The 16,182-nt window shown below is 39.3% G+C and overlaps 1 long non-coding RNA gene across 1 annotated transcript; it reads right to left on the reverse strand.

Moving 5' to 3' along the window:
• Positions 1 to 14,869: 14,869 nt before the first annotated feature.
• On the reverse strand, positions 14,870 to 15,797 carry LOC307013050. Its single transcript, XR_013800839.1, has 2 exons — positions 15,705 to 15,797; positions 14,870 to 15,192 (listed from the first exon to the last, which is right to left on the reverse strand). It is a non-coding gene; the product is annotated as an uncharacterized lncRNA (long non-coding RNA).
• Between the last annotated feature and the right edge of the window lie 385 nt (positions 15,798 to 16,182).

The raw sequence follows: 16,182 nt of genomic DNA on the forward strand, positions 1-16,182 counted from the left end.
TGAAGAATAATTTATTAATATGATGGAAAGATTGAAGAATATGGTTCTACACTGTGCTACTCCAAAACACCCCCTGCTTAAAGTGTAGTGCATATTTCCCTCATGTCTCCCCCTTTAACCCTCAGTGTGTTTTTAGGATGATTTTCTCATTTTACATTAATAGTTTCCTCTTTACTGCTATTTTGAATTTACCAATCGATTAATTCATGGTTAATACCTCTTTTTATCTTTACTTATTTATCAAGTCAATTCAAGTTCTTTAAATGTGGTGTCTTCTATGCGCGTTTTGTGAATAAGTGTGTTTATGTGTAAACTCACTCATTCCCGTTTTCCTTTTCTCCTCCCCTGGTTGTCTCAAGCCGTGACCCCGACCTCCTCACTTCAAATCGACTATGCCAACTCCTCTGATTCTGTCTTCTCTTCAGTCCATCAGCTCTTGAATCCATCCGCTGTAACTGTTTTAGGCAGCCTTTGGCCCAGTCACATCTGCAGCCCACATCATGCCACTGTTCTTCGCACTGCTTTGCATTTCATCTCCCCTTTACAGTCTCTCTGCTGCTTCATGGAGGGCGGATTCTGCTCTCATGTCCCCCACTCTGCTCCTGTGCCAAATCTCGTGGCTCAGCTTCATGCCCTGTCTGAGGGACTGATGAGAGTATTTCTGTATGTCAGCAAGCGGTTTGGTTCTGGATGCCTCAGGTGGAGACGGTTCAGCTCCGGTTCTCTGTCTGTTTGATGGAGAAGGAGGAGCCTCCTTTTGGGTTGGGTCTTTTGTCTGCTTGGAGGGACGGGGTCGTAGCCTTTCTAACTCAGAGGGGGAGTCCAGGTCCCGGGACGCATTATCCATAAGAAATCTAGCACACTGAGATTGAATCAATCCAACCCTTTCCACTCTGTCTCTTTCTAATCATACTATCTGTCTTAGTTGCTAAATGCCATCTAAACAACACCATTAATGTCTACTAATGATATTAGAAAAACTCCCTCTATAAATTGTTTCATCCATTGTTACATATCTACCCAACCTGACTCTTTCAGGAAACCATTTTCTTCCATAAATTGAAATACCTGTTTCAAGCATCACATATTTCACACACTACGAAAGAACATCTCCATACTTTCTCCAATATTTTAAATCCCACTGTTACTTAGAACAATAGTAAACCTGCAGAGCACACTGATCAGATCACAGTAATATAATTTGACTCAAGTGTAGGCCCATGTCTACTTTCCATTTTACTTATTACTTTTGGTGAATATTTATTTATACTGTCTAAATTCCTTGTCTATGATGTGCAAAAAGTTAGAGTATAAAAATGTGTTTTTCTCAATGTATTTACACTCCACGGATTCTTGAGTTTACTCATCTCCTAGTGTTGTCGTTCCTAAAAATGTTAGCAAACACAAAACTCCCACTACAACATTTATAGATAAATTGATCTAGCAAAATGAACTCTTTTCTAATTCAAAATGTGACAAAAGAACAATGATTTGTCTTTCACAAGATGGTGGTCTAACAGAATGACTCTTGACCTCATGGGGTCAAATAGATTTAGCCATGAGGCGGCTGACTTTAAAATGAACTGGGACAAAGAAACCACATGCATGTGGGTACATTATAGTCTAGAAATATAACACAAAACAACACTACTTAAAAATAATAACAATTCAAATGACTTCTGGTGAAAAGCATGAAGAACAAAACAACTTAATCTACTCTCATAGTTCATGTACACCATCACTGTGTATTTAATCAGTAGTTACCGGTTGTATCCTTAATCAAACTATTTCACCATCTTCACTTATTTTAGGTTACTCATTCAACAATATGACATTCTCCCGAATAGTAGTTAACTTTATATAACTTTTACTCTCTATATTTTAGCAACAACCTTACTTTTCTCTCTCTCTCTGTCTACTTTCCAAAACATCTAATTTCTCCTGACCACAAGTTTCTCATAAATCACCCCTTTGTGTAACCGTGTGAGATGGCTGGAGCAAAACCTCGTGCAGGACCTCTGTCATGCTTAAACATTAACAGATTCCCTCTGACAAACTTACAAAAACCTTCTCTTTACTTTCTACTCTTTTGTTCCTGTATTTAATATAATTTTCCCCTTGGAATATAATTAAGTACAATCCTTAGTTAATGACAAATACCATGAAATTCACAACGCAATGCAACGGTATCAATCAGTTCTCAACGACTATATTTAAATAGCAGCAAATCATTGTTTCTTATTTATTTCAATATATCTACCACTTCAAATCACACCTTGATCTGTTAATTTTCTATGTATTTCACTCCAACTTCAGATCACTAGAGAAAAAAGCAAGCAGACCCACTCCGGGCTGCTGCTGCTGCTCTCGAGAGGAAAAAGGGTGGGGGGAACTCTCACAGACAAATACTGACACCCCCTTCTCTCTCCCCTGCTGTAGCTCTCAGCCTCTCCTTTGGAAAAGGGGGGCTTCTTTCAACAATTAACACTTCTGCTATCCTTTTATTCAATTTTTTTTTTTTTTTGCTTGAACCCACTGTCCTCGTAAGCTCTTAACTCACGATCCTCTCGTTAAAATTCTCCCTTCATTATGACTTCGTATCTATTCATCTGACTTAGGCTGTTTCTGTTACCAGTAAATATTCACAGACTTCATATCTATTGATCTGACTTACTGTCCTTGTTACCAGTAAATATTCACAACACACCAAAGGATATAGTGAGGCCCGGTCACTTCAGAATGACTTTCTGAAGTTTGCGTTACTCTCCTTTGGATCACTTATAAAAAATAACTCATCTCCAGCCCCGTCGAGCTGTGGATTCGTTATTTAGAGTCAGTCTTATATGGAGACTTAATACAACCAACTGACTACTCTAGACAGTCTAACTGTGGGGACTCTATACCTCCACTTTCAAGCCCGGGACTTCAATACCCTTCTGGCCTGTCGGAACTCAATATCCGATTTTAACTGTGGGGACTCTTATACCTCCACTTTCAAGCCCGGGACTTCAATACCCTTCTGGCCTGTCGGAACTCAATATCCGATTTTAACAACTAAAACACGCATTTGCATTGTTACTATAAAAAACACTGTAAACTTCGTCTGACAACCCTAAAATTTGGAATATGGTCAAATCACAGATTTCGAATTAAACTGGCATCTGTTTACCTGTTATTGTCAGAGCTCTGTTGTTAGTTGTCAGAAGAAGCCGAGATGTTTAGCCCTGGACTATTCCGTCCGCTTGCTGCTGGTGGTCTCTTCCCCGAAAACACCCCACTCAGACACGTCGGGTCACCATTTGTTGGAGATTTGGAGGATGTTGAAAACCAACCTCGTCTCCGCGTGTCGTTTGATAAGCTGGGTGAATTCGTGAAAAGGAAGGGATTAAGAAACACCAGAATACAAGTTAAACAATAATCTTGCTTTAATGATAAACAGTAACGATACAAATACAAAGAAATCACGAAGCACTCTGCAGAGTACTCCAGGCTCAGGTTCTACCACCGTGTGAGACAGGTCTCAGGAACGGCCGGTGAAAAACAAGAGCGCGAACCAAAGGAAAACACAGGCTTTCATACTAAAACACAGGAGGAGGTGTGTGCGGGCTTTCCCCCCGAGGTCATCTTATTGGCAGAGACCAACACATGGCCTGTCGCACCCAATCAGTGCGACACAGCAGAAGAAACCCGGAAACAAAAAGTCTCATTCAGTTTGACGAAGACCAGACACCTTTTGGTGTCTGGTACGAACCTGCTCTAAACAACAAGTTTCCCTATCTTATTTCACATCTTGTAGCAAGCACACACACATCCCCTTTATGGCCCTTTGTCCCTGTGTCCATCTTCCCGCCTCAGGCTGCCACACACAAGTTAAAAGTATGTTTTAAGATATAGTTGGCTCAATATACGTAATACATGTTAATTACTTTCATATCAATAACAACGAGGAACACATTACCTATGCTCTTAAGCAGTATTAGAGATGCTTTTCAAATAGTCAAACTTCACACAGGCCTACCTATGGCCCTTCCATTTGTTTGAGCTATTGTTCACATCTTTACTTCAAATAAAAGGTTTCATATTGTATATTTCCAGCTTCCTTTACACATACTGTTATTATTAATACAAAGTAACCAACCACACACATCTATTGAAAACAAGTCGATTCCCCTGATAATTGACATGCTGAAACTCTTCGGAATGTGTCCCCTCCCCCAACTCTCTCGTCCCTGTCATAAAAAACTGCTTCCATTTCATATAGAGTAATAAAAGATGTTTAAGCTAATTTCTCCACAATGTTTGTAGCCATTTAGTACCCACACATGAAAGAATAAGAACAGAGGTATAGTTGACCAGTAATCATGTAGCACATATATTTACTGCAATGAAAACACACACACATCTGCTACAAGATTGTGTAACGCACACCCTTCTTTTACGAGGGAAACATTCCAGCGTCTTGGTCCTATTCCCAAATAAGGGTGTCCCCAGCTCCCCTCTCTCTAAACACAAGGACTTCACCTCAATATATTGGGGGAGGGAAAAGATACTTTGTCCCTTCTAATTTAACACACATGAATATATATAAGGTGACATAAAAAGGAATATACCAGATTGAACTTTCCTGCCATACCACGTTACTTTAATCCTTCAAATAATTCAAATAATCCTTCAAGCACTACATGCTTCCGTCTGCTGAAAAGCTCTATGGAGATGAGGAATTCATTTTCCAGCATGATCTGGCACCTGCCCACAGTGCCAAAACCACCAGTAACTGGTGTACTGACCATGGCATTACTGTCCTCGATTGGACTGCAAATTCCCCTGACCTGAACCCCATAGAGAATATGTGGGGTATTGTGAAGAAGAAGCTGAAAGACACCAGACCCAACAATGCTAATGAGCTAAAGGCCGCTATTGAAGCATCCTGGGCATCCATAACACCTCAGCAATGCCACAGGCTGATTGCCTCCATGCCACGCCGCATTGATTCAGAAATCCGTGCAAAAGGATTCCCAACCAAGTACTGAGTGCATTAATGGACATTTTCAAATGTTTGATTGTGTTTTGCTGTTATAAATCTTTTTTTTTTACTTGGTCTGAGGAACTATTCTAATTTTTTGAGATAGGATTTTTGAGTTTTCTTAAGCTGTATGCCATAATCAGCAATATTAAAATAATAAAAGGCTTGCAATATTTCAGTTGATTTGTAATGAATCCAGAATGTATGACATTTTTGTTTCTTTAATTGCATTACAGAAAATAAAGAACTTTATCACAATATTCTAATTTTCTGAGACAGTCCTGTATATATAAATGTCATGTTCTTATATGCTGTATGGGCGGGGACTACAGATGGAAATTAGCTCAAAGCTAAAATCCGGCTCATTTACACTTGTAAGCATTATTTTTGTTTTAAAGTGTTCATCAATGTGCACTACGGTAGCCCTGAAGAAAATTAAACATTAACATACGTTATCGATGTCCCCATTCCCAGTTTGTTTTGGGAATAATTGCGATGTTTACTATGTTTTGGTAGCTCTTAACAAAACAGAATTTTTGTAAAAGACTGCGACTCTAAAAGGCAAGTTTGTGATTTTAACACTGTTTCGATGAACCAATACATTATACAATATTACGACTTTTTGACTTTTCTGTGTTTCTGTGTCTCTGTGGTTCTGTGTTTCTGTGTTTCTGTAGTTCTGTGTCTCTGTGTTTCGGTGTTGCTGTGTTTTTTCAGTGTTTCAGTGGTTTCAGTGTTTTCTGTGTTTCTGTGTTTCCATGTTTCTGTGTTTCTGTGGGGGTATAATACGCACGTTTCAATACACATGTATCATGCATCTTCACTGTTACCCTCCCCTTGTTATAATGAAGACAACAGTGCATGTGAAGGACTATAATACACATGTATCAGACACGCTCCCCTTGCTATAATGAAGACAACAGTTTTTAAAATGTAAAAAACACTTTTTTTTATTTAAAAAAAAAAATGTCCTATTTACATTTAAACATTTTCACACACAAAATCAATAGTTATACTGATTGTAACATCCCCAGGACCGTCTCCAGCTTAGAATTCCCCAGATTACTGGAAATATCATGATGGAGTTTTTTCACTTCAGTCAAAATATTCATGTGTATGCTGTTTTTGAGACAAAGATGCATTACATCTATAAACAGAGCATACAATGAGAGCACATGATACACTTTTGATGTTTGTTTCATTTCTTCGGTAATGTTACAGAATGTTTCGGAAAATGAAGATTCCAGGACCACTTTAAATGTTTCGTTTACAATCGTTTCCCAATGACCAGGAATAGTACTGCCAGAACGAACGATATCCAAAATGTCTTCTAGTTTACAAACTTCAGCCATTCTGTTTACACGGGGATCACTATTCACTCGTTTTTCAATCGTCCTCATCACCACACTTATTAAAAGGGTATTGACTAAATTCTGATCAATATATACCGAGCGTTTTGCATAGTAGTTCCCCATTTTTATTTTACTTTAAAGAAAAAGTCAATGTATCGAAAAAGAAAAAATCCCTGGCTTCAACCAACCACAGGTTATTAGTCTTCTTCTTCTCCATCCAACTCGGCATGGATCTTTTCAAGTCTCTCCTTGAGGCGTCTACAATTTTTGAGATTGTGCAGAAAAGCCTCCGAAGCGCCTTGGATCCTCCAATCATCCGTGAACATTTCTTTATCAATAAGAGTCTGGTCGATCTCAGTAATGAAGTCGGTGAGCCAGAGTCTTTTCATTAACACGTTGTAATTGTTTCTGAAGAAAAAATCGTGCATGTCATTCAGACAATCGTGTTGCCTCTGGCCGGGGTGACTGACTCGGCATCCGTTGCATATTTCTTCTCTGTACCGATGTATCACCCCCTCCACAATATCAACCAAAAATGATTTCACTGTGTCCATAAACAGAGACGTCTTGGCCCAAAGAGCAAAATAAGCAGCAGTAGTACTGCAAGATTCGGGTGTCCAGAATGGTGGTGATGATGGTAGTCCAGGAGTTTGTTCCTGGCTGCAACTCACGGGGGGAGACTTGGTTTTTCTCAGATCCATAGCTAGTTTTCAAACTGTCGTCTTAGTGGGGTCCTTAGTTTTAGATGCTTTGCTGAGTGGAGGGAGGGACTTATTGCGTTGAGTGGAGGGGGAGTCATCTGTAGAATTGAGAGTTTTTTTCACCAGTATAATGTCCCTCGCTGTTTGAGTCTTTTTTTTTTTTTAAAGTTATTTTTCATCTATCATTTTCAACCAAGCAGCAATAGGTCAAATTTAAGAATAAGTAATAGTTTGTCACCATTTTACGGGGGATAGTCAGAGCGCAATGTCACATCTTAAAGACAGCTTGAACTGGATAAATGGTTAGTCTTCAAACATACCGTACGTTCTGCATGTTAGTTTATCTGGCCAATTGGTTTAGACCCTACTGCCCTAGACGCATGCTCTCAATAGGGAAGTCACGCTTTGGGAAGAGGTGTTTCATTTCACAGATCCACCTTGATTCTTGTTTTGCTGGCTGAAGGAAGAGGGACGGGGGAGGAAAATTCAGAGGATGAAGAAGCAGAAAAATAACTTGTTTTGTAAAACGGGCAGCACGTCAGTTTCAAGGAAAAGATGACACCGTGTTTATGCATGACATGCAAAATATCTTGAAGCCCTACAACCACAAAAAGAAAGGTACAAGTATATTGTGTTAAAAATATGGCAAAAAGTCGTAATATTGTATAATGTATTGTTTCATCGAAACAGTGTTAAAATCACAAACTTGCCTTTTAGAGTCGCAGTCTTTTACAAAAATTCTGTTTTGTTAAGAGCTACCAAAACATAGTAAACATCGCAATTATTCCCAAAACAAACTGGGAATGGGGACATAGATAACATCTTTTAATGTTTAATTTTCTTCAGGGCTACCGTAGTGCACATTGATGAACACTTTAAAACAAAAATAATGCTTACAAGTGTAAATGAGCCGGATTTTAGCTTTGAGCTAATTTCCATCTATAGTCCCGTCCCATACAGCATATAAAAACATGACATTTATATATGTATATACAGCAAAAATAAAATACATGATATGCAGAAAGAGCATGAGCCGCATACAAGCATTTACCACATGGCAGTACAATGTAGCAGCTATGATATATAAAGTGCAAGATAAGATAAAAGCGCTACATAAAGTGCAAGAGGAGATACCCCTGTGTTAAAGTGCATTTATTTAACAGTGATTACACGTCTGTTTGTTGCTCAACCATTCTTTAAGTTGACCTTTAAAACTATTGAGAGTGGGACAATCCCGTATCTCAGTTGGGGGGCTATTCCACAATGAGCTGCCTTTAATGGAGAGGACATTTTGTCCAAAGGTGGTCCGTCTGTGGTGGACCTCACAGTCTCCTCTGGTTTCTGACCTAGTGCTGCGTCCAGTGTGTTTTCTGTGGATGAATTCCCCCAAGGGGAGGGGGGCCAGGCCATGTAAATAATTTTTTTTTTTTAAAAGACATACAAATGTCAAAAACTCAAGAAATTGTGATTTTGAAGGATGGTACAGTGGTGGTATGACTGTAGCTTTCTGTCAAACACCTGGATAGCTCTCTTGAACAGCTGTTTTATGGGTTTCAGGTGTGTGGCACAAGCAAACGACCAGTTTGTAAAACAGTATTCAATGTGGGATAGAATCATACAGTGGAAGTATGACTTTGCAGCATTGACAGTTAAGAGAAAGGTCTAATTTGTTTAAAATGTTGCAAGTTGAATTTAATGGTATTGGATACTTTCTGAATATGTTTCTTAAAAAGTCAAGTGCGAGTTCCAATATGACACTCCCTGTTCAAGATACTTGCACTGGGAGACTAGTTCTATTTCTGCTCCATTTAAAAATACAATGGATCCTTTGATTTTGATTGATTGTTTACTGAACATCGTCGTTGAGAGTTTTTTCACCAGTATAATGTCCCTAGCTGTTTGAGTCTTTTTTTTTTTAAAGTTATTTTTTCATCTATCATTTTCAACCAAGCAGCAAGAGGTCAAATTTAAGAATAAGTAATAGTTTGTCACGATTTTACGGGGGATAGTCAGAGCGCAATGTCACATCTTAAAGACAGCTTGAACTGGATAAATGGTAAGTCTTCAAACATACCATACGTTCTGCATGTTAGTATATCTGGCCAATTGGTTTAGACCCTACTGCCCTAGACGCATGCTCTCAATAGGGAAGTCACGCTTTGGGAAGAGGTGTTTCATTTCACAGATCCACCTTGATTCTTGTTGTGCTGGCTGAAGGAAGAGGGACGGGGGAGGAAAATTCAGAGGATGAAGAAGCAGAAAAATAACTTGTTTTGTAAAACGGGCAGCACGTCAGTTTCAAGGAAAAGATGACACCGTGTTTATGCATGACATGCAAAATATCTTGAAGCCCTACAACAGGCCTATTCAACTGGCGGCCCGCGGGCCAGATGCGGCCCAGAACCAACTCCCGAGTGGCCCAGCCTCCCGTAGCCAAATTCCTACACTAGTACAGACCATGAACGCAACACTCCACATTGCATAGAAACCACCAAACCACAACACAGGACGTTTTTTGAAAGTGCATCTAGTGGTGCTAGTAACGGTGGTCCTATGATAGCAACTCTAAAACATGTCTCTCTCAACTCTGAAGCGTAAACAGAGACAAAACGGTCATTTATCTTGTGGAGCAGATCCAAGTCAAGCTGGACCTTTTCGCGACCGACTTGAGCACGGGTCGGATGCTGCATTTTCCGACGTTCCCCAAACACATCACATCTCCGGCACAAATCACGGATGGGATGACAGATTTCATTGCGAGGTTGAAAGAGAACTTTGCCGATCGATTGGATGGACTTGCTCTGCCCACAGAGGTGATGGGCTTTGCCAGAGACCCCTTCACTGTTGCCATAGAGGGGGACGTATCAACCAGAGCAAAGGAAGTGGTCCCCTGCATCGACAAGTGGAAATATACACTGGAACTTATTGACATGCAGCGCACTAACGGGCCAGCGAAGCTTTGGAGTGATGTCAACAAACAGCAGTTCCCTAACGTTCAGAAAGTGGCGATCTGTGTGCTCAGTATCTTTGGATCAACATACACATGTGAATCAAGCTTTTCACACATTAACTCAATCAAAAGTAGCACTCGCTGCTCCCTGACTGACAGCACTCTTCACCAATGTTTTAGGACTGACATCCTATGAGCCAAAAATCACTGCTCTTGTTCAAAACAAAAAATGTCCCTTCTCCCATTGAGAAAGTCAGCGATGACAAATCACAAATGAGGTGATAGTAAGCACCTAGAGTAGTTTACTATAGTAGGCGTGTAGTGTATTATTCATTCATATAGTTACCCGTATCCCTTGTTATGGGTTTGTGCACTGAAGGGTTTGACAGTTCTTTCTGTATTCATTTAAATGCACTTTGTAATGTGTCTGGGTCAAATGGGACCAAAACGTATGATTTTTTTGTTATTACTTGAAAGTGAAAAAATAGTGTTGCATTGGAGCTCTTTAGCTGTTTTTTTTGTATGTGAGGACATTTATTAAGACTGCTTTTATTGTAAATGCACTTTTTGATGTGCCTGGTTCAAAAAACATAACCTGAATATTTGACTTCTAAAGCAAACAAATGTAATGCTACAACTGTGCACTTTTTTTCAGATTCTGTTAAATTAATGCTAATTTGTTGTGTTTTTATGCACTTTTTGACCTACCTTTGTTAGATGAACAATGAATACAAATTGCATGTTATTCATCGCAGTAATATGTGTTGGTTTAAAATGTGTCACTACCCGCTTTTTACAGGGCGCTGAATGTCTGGCCCAGCTGAATTTTGTAGTTATAAAATCTGGCCCAACTCAATGTGTAGTTGAATAGCCCTGCCCTACAACCACAAAAAAAAGATTGTGTTAAAAATATGGCAAAAAAGTCGTAATATTGTATAATGTATTGTTTCATCGAAACAGTGTTAAAATCACAAACTTGCCTTTTAGAGTCGCAGTCTTTTACAAAAATTCTGTTTTGTTAAAAGCTACCAAAACATAGAAAACATCGCAATTATTCCCAAAACAAACTGGGAATGGGGACATCGATAACATATTTTAATGTTTAATTTTCTTCAGGGCTACCGTAGTGCACATTGATGAACACTTTAAAACAAATATAATGCTTACAAGTGTAAATGAGCCGGATTTTAGCTCTGAGCTAATTTCCATCTATAGTCCCGTCACATACAGCATATAAGAACATGACATTTATATATATATACATACAGCAAAAATAAATACATGATATGCAGAAAGAGCATGAGCAGCATATTCAAGGATGGTACAGTGGTGGTATGACTGTGGCTTTCTGTCAAACACCTGGATAGCTCTCTTGAACAGCTGTTCTATGGGTTTCAGGTGTGTGGCACAAGCAAACGACCAGTTTGTAAAACAGTATTCAATGTGGGATAGAATCATACAGTGGAGGTATGACTTTGCAGCATTGACAGTTAAGAAAAAGGTCTAATTTGTTTAAAATGTTGCAAGTTGAATTTAATGGTATTGGATACTTTCTGGATATGTTTCTTAAAAAGTCAAGTGCGAGTCCAATATGACACTCTCTGTTCAAGATACTTGCACTGGGAGACTAGTTCTATTTCTGCTCCATTTAAAAATACATTGGATCCTTCGATCCTTAAAACTAGAACACTGATGGCTGGCTTACGCTACAAACTTCATCACCTTTTAACAAGAGAGTAAGTATATAAAACGTTATTTTGTATATTTTACACATCAGCAGAAACAGAGAGAGATGGCAGGACACTGTGTTTTAGAGAGAACCCCTCCCCCCTGCGTCAGCAAACGGTTTGCGCCGTAATACCATCGCCCAGATGGTCCGCTTTTAGTTTCCCAGACGGTGCTTGTCAGGACTCTTTTCACTTCTGGCGGCGGGGGGATATTTCCTTCTTCTTCCTCCACATTGGGGGGTAACGGTGAAAACTCTTCTCTGATCTCGCTTTTTGTTTGCGTTTCTTTGCTTTTTGTTGCAAATATCTTGTACACCGCTGGTTTCACAGTATTTTCTTGATGCACTACTTCTTCCGATACAATGGTTGCGTGGAGATCTCTGGAAGACACCAGAGTTAACACAGCCCAATCTGTTGAGGTCAACGTCGCTTTAACACTGTGGGGTCCATACATTTCTCCATTCTTCAGATTGTAGAAATGCAGTTCATTCGCCATATAGTTGAATACGTATCCCCAAACATGTTCATTTTCCAGAAGCCATTTCTCTTCAAGATCTTCGACCGGAGGTGTTTGAACCCGGCACAGATACTGCATCCGTTTTCTTGATTGGCGCTCCGGACGGATGGCGGTAAGTTGTCACAGGCGTCTCGCTGATTAAACCCATATCGAGGCGTCTCTTGGCCATTTTTTCTTTTTGGAAAGATGACTTGATGATTGGAAATGACTGGCTTTTTATCTGCACGGGGTTCTTTTTTTTTTATCTCACTCCACCCCCTCGGTCTTCTGACATCACATAATTGGGGCGGGCTCTTCTGTAAATTTTATGCATACTAATGTGATGGAAGCTGCATTTTTTTTTAATAGACTTGGGGGCGGGCCCACCTGTCACTTTTTATGCATACTAATGTGATTGAAACATTTTTCATGATACACCATAAGGCGCAACAGTGGGGGCTTTTCACACCTGTGAATACACATCAACCCCCTCCTATCGACGGATCTCACACCTACTTGGGATATCACACCTACTTGAGATCTCACACCTCGATCAAAGGGGAGGCGGGACTTAGCCCATTTGCATAATGGGGGGAGGTGTGACCTGTCACTTTTGTATGCATACTAATGAGACGAAAGCGGCATGAATATTACTACTCACGACCCTTTTGTTTATATTAGGTCTTAAAGTTTTTGCATAAATTAGGGCGTGGTCACATTGAGTGACGGCTCTGTGAAGTGACTGCTACTGCTAGCTTCTTGTCTCTCTGCTAGCTGCTCCGTGAAGCTACAGGCACTCTGCCTGTTCAGCTCATCCAGGGAACACAACTTGCCCCCGGCCGTGTTTGTTTGTTCTTCATGCTTATATATCGGACTATTGTGACGGTTGAAACAGATGGTGCATGAATGCGGTTTTGCGGTAAGTGAAATTTGAGTACTTATTTATGTGTTAATGATTTTAATCAGCTACGTAATTAATTTTACAGCTTGGGTTAGCGTGTAAGCGAGTGGTAGCTACATCAGTGCTAACAATGCTAATGGTAGCCTCCAAATTAAAATCATAGACTATATTTATAAAGGTTAAAACGAAATAGAAAAGTGTTAAGCGTTAAGTGGGATAATACTGTACAACAAACGGCTTCTGTTTGAGGTTGATAAAATAAGGTCATCCTTGAAACTTAGAGAGATGATTATTATCAGCCCTGCACATAACTTTTTTGCCCTGGTTCTCAAAAGAGCACCTGGAGATGTTGCTTGGTGCGCATCCTCTGTATCACGACGATTGTCAACGGGGGGGGGGGGGGTGTTAGAGGAGTATGAAGCCCTCTGCATCGCAAGGATTGCATATTACAATTATTAATGTCATATTTCAAGATGATTACTTAGATATTACAATATGGTTGGTTGAGCTGGAGTTCATTATTGAGCTTACACGTTAACTCACAGTCATCTGAAGAACGAACCCAAACCTTGTTGTTTTTATGAATTGCATTACCAAATGGGTATCAAATAAACAGTAAGCATTGGTAACACAACTTCCAAAGTTACAGTAAACTAAAAAGGACCCTGACTCGGACAATACACAATCCAACATGTTCAACAGAAGAGAATCAGTTATATTGTTTGTTTGTTGTTTGTTTATTGTACACATGGTACTTTACATATATCTGTTTGTTTAAGGTGTCCAGGTGATGCAGACAGGCTGGACCAGAGAGTGAGAGACATAACTGGACTCCTCACAGCAGTGAACTTCAGCTCAGGTACAAACACAATTGTTTTCATACTGTACAAAGAATCAAGAAAGATATTGGTTTAAATAAATGAAGTATTGACTTTAATACACTGATATACATTCCATTAAACAATACTAGATCACCTACACATCAGTTAAGTTGAGGGGTTTTTCCATGCAAAAAGTTACATTTAGATGTTAACAAGCAATATGATTTTGTCAGCTTTCTAATTTAATGTATTAAAGGCAAAGATATTTAACACATAGTGAGTACTGCTACTATTTATCTCTCAATATTGTCTGTAAAAAACGTGGTAAAAGTTATTCTTTCAGTGAGACAACAGAGCAAGCTTCTACAGTTGCACTACGTTTTGATAACAGTTAAATATTATTTGGATAATAACATATATTTCAATGTTGATGAACTTCATAATCTGATTGTCTTTGTAGCTCACTGTTGAAATAAAAAAAAAACATTACAATTACAAAATAATTATATCGGCAGCCCCTAAACACACAAACACACCGCTTTCATAAACAACACACTTGTTCTGCAATAATATGTTTTGTTTCCTGTATTTTTTGTTAGGAAAGGACATGCCTGAAAGACATGACATGTTCTCCTTCTCTGATGGTCAAGAAGAACATCCAAGAGGAAAATTAAAAGCTGATGCTATGAGATTTTAAGACCAGTACAATAAGAAACTACTTTTATTGTAAAAACAGTCAGCTGATCGAATGCACCTATTTCCACATCTAGAACTCCATCAGCTGATTATTTCTATTTGCCTCGCTTTATGAGCTTCACATCACTTGTGCCTTGTACCGCAGAGTTTGCAATGTCACAAATAAATGGGGCCAATCTTCAGTAAGAATAATGGACAAAAGGAGTGCAAATACGATTTATTGAAATGTGAACCAAAACTTAATCAAACATGTTTTAAATAAAAAGCAGATATGGACAGAAGGTGTAAACCTATTAAATGTATAAGTAAACACATTTAGTCAAATAAAGTGACAGACTAGGCCTGTGCAGTTGGTATCAGCTTTGCCCAGCATGGGCTCCTCCATCAGGCCTGGACCTCCTCACAGAGGAAAGACCCTCAGTCCTCTCCAAACCAACAGACAGGACGTCCATCTCATGGAGGTTTCTCTCTGAAGTCTCTGCAGCTTTCTGGACACCACGCTGTCTCAATCTGTCCACACTGAATCTTAGAGGGGGAAAATGAAAATAACAAATGCTTTAGACAATAAGAAACATAAAGTTGACTGTTGAGTTGCTCAATTTTTTTAGATTGTCAATACTATTACTTTATAACTAATATATCAGGTTAAGAGGCACATTCAAATAAAGATTGGTCTTTAAATACATGTTGTCTTTTGAATTGTTTGTCTAAAGTCAAGGATCTAGAACTGGTACTTAGTTTTAATGATATAGTCTGGTTATTATGCTGTTTGGAGGAGGCCTCACAGGTAAGAGCACTATAGCTACCATCCCATGTACCTTAGCTTGACTTAAATGTATTAAACGTATAATCAAGTGATATCAAAATATAAATAACTAATGTCATGCAAACATTAATATTTGATTGATTCCAGTGTTGAATTTAGCACAATTGCATACAAACGTTAAGGGATTTTAAGATTCTGAAGTATTATGCTAAAAACTCATTAACTTACATTATTATTTATAGTTTTGCTGAATAGTTTCATGTCCGCTTACCTTAGAAACGTAAAATGCCACGGCAGTGTGCAGATGGGGAGCATGTTAGCTTAGCTTGGTAGCTTCAGCTAGCTCTGGAACTTTCAGCTCGGTGGCAGGAGGTCCCGCCTCGGCTCCGCCTCGTTGCCCTTATTTGGAGCAGACTGGAGTTGAACTCTGACGTCACTGTCGAGCCGTTAGTGGCCGACTCCGCCTACTAAGGGCTTCTCGGCAACTCTGCAGAATCCTATGGGTGACGTCACGGACCCTACGTCCATTTATATATACATTCTATGTCTGAGTCCCTCACAGTCTTCCAGTCCTGCCTCAAAACACATATTTTAAACTCTGTCTACCCGTAAGCCCCCCCCTCTCAATCAACTTCCTCTTGACTGCCTTTTTATTTTTTTTATTTTACTATACTTACTTGTTTGCCTTTCCTTGTTTGTCTACCGTCCCTCATATTGTAAACCGTCTTTGTGTTGTGAAAAGCGCCATA

Source organism: Notothenia rossii (genome assembly GCF_949606895.1).
Source record: "Notothenia rossii genome assembly, chromosome: 7".
In the NCBI taxonomy this organism is placed as follows: Eukaryota; Metazoa; Chordata; class Actinopteri; order Perciformes; family Nototheniidae; genus Notothenia; species Notothenia rossii.